The 9,548-nt window shown below is 43.9% G+C and overlaps 1 long non-coding RNA gene across 1 annotated transcript; it reads left to right on the plus strand.

Moving 5' to 3' along the window:
• The first annotated feature begins 5 nt into the window (after positions 1-5).
• F630042J09Rik (RIKEN cDNA F630042J09 gene) lies at positions 6-4,773 on the plus strand. The gene is made up of 4 exons (NR_033540.1): positions 6-157; positions 546-1,937; positions 2,384-2,608; positions 3,379-4,773. It is a non-coding gene; the product is annotated as an RIKEN cDNA F630042J09 gene (long non-coding RNA).
• Positions 4,774-9,548: the final 4,775 nt, after the last annotated feature.

The following is a 9,548-nucleotide window of genomic DNA, read 5'->3' on the forward strand; positions in this document are numbered from 1 at the left end:
GAATTCCTGGAACTCAGGTAGGGTGATTGCTACTGTTGCTGAATTTGTTTCTGGAATCCCACAGTAGAGTATGGGAGAAAGATGCAGAGGCTGGAGGAGAGCCAATGGGAGTCAGGCTCGTGTTCACCGTCAGATCCACAACAGGAGCTATGTGAATGTAAGTTGAGCCTGTGACAGAAATGTTAGGCTTACAAGTCCTTTCTGGTCTGTATGTTGTAATTTTAATCTTATTACAGCCTGAAGAAATCACGCTGACTCGGTTGTACTTTAAAATATGCAAGTAATACACTAATGTGGGAAGGAAAATCATCTTAAGAGTCATTGATTTCTTTTAACTCCCAGCGGCTCTTGATGCCTCTTTGGTTCTCACGCTCACTGAAAATGTCTTGTTTGACATGGCACCAAAATTCTCACAAACTTACAAAACATTTGTCCAGCCCCATACTTAGTGGCCTTTCAACTTAAGGACACTTGACTGTAACTTTACTTTCTTTTCAAAGTCTACTTTTAGGGATGGTCCTTAACCACTTTACCCTCCCTTCTAGCACACCACCCACCAGAGGCAGTGAGAAAAAGATGATGTGGGGCAAGTGGACCTGTGAAGAAAGGTTCTTTGGAGCAACTCCTGTTTGCATTTTCAGGAAATCAGCAGTCCAGTTGATAGTTCGGCAGCAGCAGCTCAGTCCACTTGCAAACACTTCCTGGATACACCAGAAGTCCAGTTTGGTGGTGTCGGGATAGTAAACTCAAATCAGCAGCAGTGGCAGGAACAGCTAGGCCTCAGCCAAATCAGCACGAGGGCCCAGGAGGTATGCCAGAAGTTCTCTGCTGTGCCTCTCTCAGCAAAGCTGGGATCCTTGAAGACTTGAGACCAACAAGCACTGTACAGCCGGCTGCAGCAGCAAGCCAACCTTCACTGTCCAGCCAGTCCTATTTACACTCCCTCCAAATATCCTGAGTCCTCCATGGGTCTTGCCACAGCACATGTCTTGCCTCAGTGCGTGGGTCTGTCTCAGCTTACATCACTTTGTCAATCAGCCTGAGTCTGTGGAAGCCACAAGAAACTGCAGCATGGCAGCAGCAGTTTTTATTTTTTTCTTTTCTTTTTTTTAAAAAATATTTATTTTATGCCTGTGAATACACTGTTGCTCTCTTCTGATACCTGAAGAGGACATTGGATCCCACTACAAATGGTTGTTGTGAGCCACAATGTGGTTGTTGGGAATTGAACTCAGAATCTTTGGAAGAGCAGACAATGCTCTTAACCACTAAGCCATCTCTCCAGCCCCAGGAGCACAAGTTTTTTGGTGTATTTCTCTCTGTGGAGTCCTGACAAATGTCTGCTTCAGCGAAATGTTCTTTCATGTGTCTGCTTTAGCAAAATGTCCTCTCACCTGTGTCTGCTTCAGGAAAACACTCCCTCACATGTTTGCCCCAGCAAACCCCCATGTGACACAACTGACTTTCCAAAGAACCCTTAAGTTTCCACTTCACTTGACACTCTTTTGAAACTCATTATCCATTCTGCTATCCCAACAGCAGCGATTGTTGAAAAAATTAACCAGCACGCAATTGCTTTTCTCACTTATTTATACTCGTGAGCTCAAACACATTTGTTGGATGTTTGCTAAGTGTGCTGTTACCTTAAAGGAACCCCGTGCAAGGTGAGCAGACTGGACTACTGTTGCTGCTTTCTTGTGCTCACATCCTGAGGTAAGGGAGGCAGGACTTGTCCACCTGCCTGTGGTGACTGCAGGAGCCTCCTGAGCAAGAGCTGCATTCTTGGCAGGAGTGGGGCTTCTGGTCTGCATTTCTTTACCTTTCGGAGACCTCAGGAGATCTGGCGGCGGAGACGCAGCACCTGCATGGAACAGTATATGGTACGAATGCTTTGGGACTCTGCTTTGGCAAGGCCCACGGAAACCCCTTTCCACTTGGTGAGGATCTGTGGGGAATTTGGTGGCCTCTATGTATATTCCATAGGTTTCATGTACTACAATCCTCTCTTTACTTTTGCCATGCTGTCGATACTCATAGCTATATTTAATTTTAGTTTGTTGGTCAGAGGCGAGAGCGGGATCATTCATGCTAAAAGCCTTGTGTATGATTCTGTTTTTCTCAATTGTGTTGAGAAAGCCTCCTCTCTTCTCTCTGCCTGTATAGATTCTCCAGATGTGACCATTAATCCTGGGTATTTTGGGACACATAATTGTATTGCTGGAGCAATAGCCACAGTCACACTGAGTAAGCCTCTGGTGGTTGTGGAGAGCAGTAGACTCTGCTTGCCTGTTCTGAGGAATCTATGTCTGATCAGCAGAGACCTAAACTGAGGTAGCTATGTGATGAGAATTGGTTCTAATACTTTGTCTTATTCAACTCCCAGAATCACGTGAGAATTTGCATGTTCGGGCTCTAAAGGAAGCCTGCCCCCAGTTGGCTTTGATTGGGAATAAAGTGGCCAAAGGTGACTGGCTTGGCATGGTGAAACAAGCAGGAGTTTTAGATTGCATAGGTAAAAACTGAGGTAGAAGGAGGAGAAGAGAATTGCCATGGCTCGGGGGCAGAAGGATCAGATGTAAGAGCTGCAAGAGAGAAGTCATCCAGCAATGTAAGTGGAAAGGGAAAGCAGCCCTATAGGTGGGTGGGTGGACTGCTCAGAAGGTCACAGGGCAACAAAGATAAAATATAGATTTAGAAAGTGTGAAGCATGGAATACTGGAGGGGAGTCTGTGATAGCCCTGGGGAGGTTTAGAAGTGACCCATTAATATAAAATTAGCTGGTGTGTGTGTATGTGTGTTTCATTTTCGAATCCAGAGCTCTTGGGCAGGTGCAACGCACGGGCAACCTGCCTGGAGCCAAAGCAGATTAACAATTCACTGCTACAGCTATGCATCATCTACAGAAATTAAACGCGGTTCCTGGAAAGATGATCTCAGGAATTGATAGGCGCTTATCAGGAAAGGTCGCTGAGAACAATGAGTGTCTTTCTACAATTAAAAAGTATTAGAGTATTGTGACACAGGGGTGATATGTGATAACTGGACATATACCCCCAAATGTTTAATCTGTCTCTCACCTTGCATGACTGTGTAACCACCTTTGCTACCCTCTGGGTATGTGCTCATGCGTCTAGGGCATGCCTAGCTAGTCATTTTGGGCCAGCAGGAAGCAGGAAGTGGAACTAGTGAGCGATTTTTGTAATGATGGGGTTTTTATAAAGCTAATGTAATGATTTAATAAATAACCAATCATGTCACTGCTTGAGTGAGCAGGATTGTGATTGGATAAAGATGGCTCAAGCTATTTGGGACCACTTGCTTGAAAGTCAACAGGTGATCAGTGTCTTCATTTGTGCCAATGTACCTTTCCTGTCTTAGGACCTGAACCTTGTTGCTGGACCTGGCCATTGGCAGAAATCTTACCGGCCATAGAGGCCAGAGCCCATACTCACTGTGTCCAGAGACTGTATGTTGGTATTCCTTCTCAGATGGGAAGGGGTCCTGTGACTTGGGAGCCAGGGATCCACACAGTTCTCTGGTGGGACAGAATCCTAATGGAAGGGTAACCTGAAACACAGAAGCCCTGGAACTAAACAGTTCTGATGTGGGGCATTGTTCTGATGGAAGAGTATCCTGAAACACGGGAGACCTGGAACCACATAGCTCTGCGAGGAAGCCTTGACAGCAGAGGTGTTACATGGGAGAGTATCAGGAGCCTCATCCCTGCTCCACTTCTTAGCTTCTTCCCTTCTTTGCTTCTTTCAATGAGAGTCACAAGCAGCAGCAAATCTTATAGAAGAGATTTATTGGTAGGATTGAATCCAGGGTTCGGAGGAATAAATCTAGGGGTGGCTGCCTTTGCTCTCAGCAGAAGGCACCAGGGAACTGAACAGTAGGGAGCTTCTATAGCATTTCCTAGAGTAGAGAGCGTTTCCGTGGCTGAGCTTTTCAGGGTGAGGGTTGGAGCGATTTCAAGTTCTGAGCATGAGGAGCTCAGGGATTGATGGGTTTTCCTGTTTGGGGATTGCTGGGATTTTTCTTCTTGTAGGGCAGAGTCTGGGCCCACTCCCACCTCAGGTTGAGAATAGCAGTTACAGCCCTTAGAAAATGACCACTAGAGCCATTAGGCCAGTCTGGGAGCAGGGCCCGCTTGCTGGTGCTCCTCAGGTTGGGGCCTGGCCACATTCCTGCCTTGGGGTCATATAAAGTTTACTCCCCGTTGGTGTGAATGGCCAGCAGTGTGGGGTCATATTTTCCCTGTTGGAGAGCAGTGTATTTGTCTGGCTTTCAAGTTACAGAGTCCTAATGTCTGCTGTTCTGCTAGGTCTCTGGGTCTGCTTCCTTTGAGATAGGATACTCCCTCTGTCCCTGTGATAGCTTTGCCTTACGCCTGTGTTCTACCTTGGTTTATGCTCCAACAAGCCTGGATACTCTTGGTTTTGTTTCAATTTTCCATTATAGAAAACAATTGTCTTTGGGGTACAGATAATATGACAAATCTAGAAATGTATGCTGTTTTAGCTAACCGAGAAGGCTGGCTCTATTGTTAGGATTTGGCATCAGCATCCACACATCACACCCAACCATGTGTGACTCTAAGGTTCTTCTGTCCTGAGTCGGTGCCCCTGAGTCTGAGACAGGTGTTGAGGGGTGGTTTTGTGCACTGTTTTTTCAGATGTTGATTTCTATGCCCAGATATCTGGTTGCAGTCTGAACAATGGCATGGTCAACCATCTCCAATATCTACGTTATATAAAAATTGTTTTCCATCTGTAGCTGCTGGTATTCTAATTTTAATTTGGGTCTGCCTGAGATGCCAAATCTCTTAAGTTCAGACTCCATTTTTGAAACCCTGACTTAAGTTTGAACTCAGGTAAACTAATAGGCTGGTACCTAGCATTAGTTTCCAAGTTGCCCCCCCCCCAACAAAACCAGAGCCTAGCTCTAGTCTCTAGGCTAATCCCCCAAAGACCAGAGTTTCTAGTTACACCCTCAAAAAAGACCAGTGTCTCCAGGTTATTCCCCCAACAAACCTGCACCCCCAGGTTACAATCCCACTCCCAGCCACCAATGCAGAGGGGAGCAGAAGTTAAGTTTATGATACAACTCCCAGCACCAGCCAATTATGTTAAAGGCCACAGGAGCTTTCCAATTTAGAGGCTTGCACATGTACTCCCTGCTTGCTGCTTACTATAAAGCCTTGCCCCGAAAGCCATTTGGGGCTCCCCCACCACCCAAACTGTCCTGCATGAGGGCGGTGCATTGTGGGGGCAGGTAGCTCACATAGAATAAAGACCGTGCTGTGAGTTACATCAGATTGGCTCCTGTCTGTTTTTGGGGGGGACCACTTACATTTCCCTGGCTCAATAGGAGGTTATTTATGCTCAACCTATGTGCAGTAATACAGACAGTCCCTTCTTGCTGCCTACAGATCAAAATGTATAACGCTCCGCTCCTTCTTCAACACCATATTTGCCTGCAGATCCATGAAGGCTTGAGAAATAAGTATGTCATCTCATAGGAAAACCATATATTGAGCTAAGCACAGAGATTATATTTCATGGTACCTTAGAACAATGTCATACACGAGATTATGTATTTCCCTTTATAGAATTTGGAGAATTAAGATGTGTACACATATTGATACATTATACTATTGATACATATTCAGAATCCCAATGGGGTTTTGCCTTGAGTTCTTGCCACGGACTACCCCAGTCAGGTATGGGGGTCCCTGGAATGAGGGTTTGTAAAGTCTAAGTGGGTAAGCATTCAGCGGTGACAAACAGAAACAAACTCAGAGGCAGTTTGAATCTGAGTGTATTTTGCAGCTCTCAAGCAGGGACTTTTATATATTAAAAGAACAAATATTACAACTCTTAGAAGATGTGTTCAGTGAAGCAATCACAAATGCCATCATTATTTTGGCACAGTAAAGCACAAAAATCAAGCAAACATTACAACTCTGAAAAGATTTACTCAGTGAATCACAAACTGAACAGGTAACATAATGATTAATAGAAATCATTCAAGTATAACAACTGTGAAAAAATATAATCAGTGGGGCAGCCATCCAAGGCTAGAGGCATATTTCCATTATTCTCGTTTAAGATCTTGGCCTAGGCTACCAGGAACATGTAAATAAGAAAAGGAATAAGACAAAATAAAACATATAAATTGCCATGAGAACTACAGCTCAATATTTTGTTCTGGCCGGTTCCAGGAGGCCTCCTTCTTTTGAAGTTTTTTTTTTTTTAAAGACTTATTTATTTATTATATGTAAGTACACTGTAACTGTCTTCAGACACACCAGAAGAGGGAGTCAGATCTTGTTACGGATGGTTGTGAGCCACCATGTGGTTGCTGGGATTTGAACTCTGGAACTTCGGAAGAGCAGTCGGGTGCTCTTACCCACTGAGCCATCTCACCAGCCCCCTCTTTTGAAGTTTTTGCCTCAGTCTGTGGAGCTTGTCACACAGATTCTACTGGGGTTGATGTGGGAAATTCTGATAAGGATGACACTCAAGATGATGGCTATCTTGGAGATGCAGGGCAGATTAAAACTGGCAATGCTCAGGCATATGCTTACGAATAGGACAGAAGAATATTTTAAACATTATGTCATAAAACCTGTTACCAATATAGCTTACAATTCTATAGGTCAAGCAATTTTAGAGATCTAGCAGTGCTTTAAAGGAAATGCTCATAGAAAAGAGGGGGATATTAGATCTCACACAGAGAGATTAAACAATGCTTCATTGACTTTGGGGTTTTGACTCTCAATGAAGCAGATAACACAGCTGCTAAAATATACTAGAGTTCTGAATTCTGAAGAGACTGATGAAATAGATCAATATACACACACAATACTACCATATATATATGGTATATGGTATATATATGAATGATAGTGTTGTAGCAGAGGGCAGGATATATGTTGCACTAGGACTAGGGAAGAGATGTTGCCTTTATTTCAACAGGAATTGGTGAAAATCAGATTTGACAAGAGGAGACCCCTCAAGATATTGGCTGCAGATAGAAAGGAGTAAGGAAAAAAAACAAAACCAAACAAACAAAATACAGGCAAAATATATGCTGAATATCCTACATGGGGACAGCTCTCAGGACGGCTGAGACATTAAAATGTCTCCAGCTAGACTTTCAGCTATGCATATTCTATAAATCTTGTTTGCTACAGTGTAATCAGGACTTATACCATACTTTCAAATGACATAGATAAAAATTTATATTGCAGTTCGGTTATACAATCCAAATTAACTTATAAAGAGAGACAGATGCTTTCCCTGCTCAAACAGATATCAAAGAAACATCTTTTTAGCTAAATTGTGCACACTGCACATTCAATACATGTGTAAAGACAAAATGTGTATTACCTCTAAAAGTTTTTATGTTCACAGAGAAAAACATACAAGCACCCTGAAAAGATTCACCTTGAGGATTGTGATAGTTAGAATATGCTTGGCCCAGGGAGTGGCACTATGAGGAGGTGTGACCTTGTTGGAGTAGTTGTGATCTTGTCAGAGAAAGTGTGTTACTGTGGGCTTGGTCTTTAAGACCCTCCTCCTAGCCACCTGGAAAGCAGTCTCCTTCTATTTGTGGTATAATATCAGGATAACCTGACCTGGGCTAAGTTATATCACTCCCCACTTATTTTAGTTACCTTCAAATCTTTGATTTTTATGAAGGGGCAGGGACTGAGCCCCTGGAGTCATTTGTCCCAATGCAACCTGTCAACACACAAAGTAACAACCTGTTCATTAAGCAGGTCCAGATCGTTAGACCGTATGTAGCAGACTCGATAACATTTCTAATCAGGGACCAGTTTTGATTGTTGGGATTGAGACCTGGGACAAGTGGCCGTTGTGCTTATTTAACTCACCAAAGCAGGCCTTGGCCTCAAGGTTCTCCCAGTATTCCTCAGTCTCTAGCAACATTTCCAGCCCAGGGACTGGGCTTCCTCTCCACCAGAGGGTCTTCACTATATAATACAGACATTGTGGAGCTCTCTGTCTCCTCTCTTTCTCCTACTTCTCTTTCCCTCCTCCCATCTCTCTTTCTGCATGTGCACGCTCTTCCTCCCCCCCCCCGCCCCACTTTCTTGGTTCCCTCTGGCTCCCTCTGCACATTGACTTCCTTGGCCTCATTCTTGGAACCAGTGAATCTACCTGAGAGCTGCTCCCAATAGTCCTGTCTTTATACTTTGTCTTGAATTGTCTTATTTCATTGGAATAGAATCCTGTCATTTGGTATGAAGACTTGGAAGAGTTGAGCCCTGTCCCCCAAGCTTAGCATGGCAGGCTAAGCCTGGCCACATGGGCTGCTCCTTCTCTCCATGTTTCTCTTCACTCGACACAACTGACTTTGCAGTAGGTGAGTTATCCTTTCCCAGTCACTGTCAAGAGGTACCAGGCTCCTCTTCCATGGCTCAAGATCCCTTTTATCTCCTGCCAAATGTCTCATCTGTGCAAGCTCAAGTCTGTTCCATTGAAAAATACAGTCTTCTTTCTGGCGAGCCTTGGGATTCAGAGACATCTGATCTGCTGACCTCAGGCTATCCACATATACCACCCCACTGTATGACACCCCACCCCCACCCCCTGGCTTATGAGCAGGATGCTACCCATTGAGTCTTCTGGGTTACCAGCAAAGGCTAGGAAAATTGACAACACCACATCTAAAACTCAACTGCTAGACACCCTGGGAGTGTCTGCTGCAAAGTTTATCCAAATTGAATTTGTCACAGACTTTGCATGGACAACTTCAGTCTGGCGTCCCCAAGTCCAGGGATTTTGGAAACAGTTCTCTCAACCCTCCCTCTCCTTCACTATAACATCTGTCCCAGACACAAGGGCTGCTTGAACCAAACTGATGATCTGACCCTCCTGAGGTATGTACAAATTATTTGTGAATCAAAGGGAAAATTCTATAGAATGTGATTCTTTAGCCTGTTGTGACTTTCATGTGGCCCTGGATCTCTGCCTGCCCACACAGTCTGTGCACCCTTCCCATTCCTGGATTTCTGTAGCCAGTTTGCACTAAGCCAAGCGCTCTCTCTCCTTGATGGACCCACCCTGGCCCCATTCAAAGGCCAAAAATTGGCACACCTCATTTCCAAATTCCACTTCCATGACAAATGATTCCCAAATATATCTAAACTCGCTCTGTTCTAAACTTAAGGTTCTACTTCCTGTTAAGGCTTGGGTAACTACGACCTGTCTGGCCAGCCATTTTTTGCTCTTACTAATGTTTAACAAGGAAACTTTCTCATGTGCTGTTACTAGGAAACAAGTACATTGGTACAGATCTCTGTATCTTGATACAGAATTAAGGTCATATTTTAGTTAAAGCATACTATATATCAACTCCTTTTAAGGTATTGTAATTATGTAATTATTAAATATTCAATGTAAAGTTCTAGTCCTTTTGAAAGTTGACATTAAAAATTGTTTAAGATAGTTAAGAAATGCAATTTAATAGTCAGATGTTAGGGTCCAAAAATCACCAAAGAATGATACTCCAGACTCAAA

Source organism: Mus musculus, chromosome 13 (genome assembly GCF_000001635.26).
Source record: "Mus musculus strain C57BL/6J chromosome 13, GRCm38.p6 C57BL/6J".
Classification (NCBI taxonomy): Eukaryota; Metazoa; Chordata; class Mammalia; order Rodentia; family Muridae; genus Mus; species Mus musculus.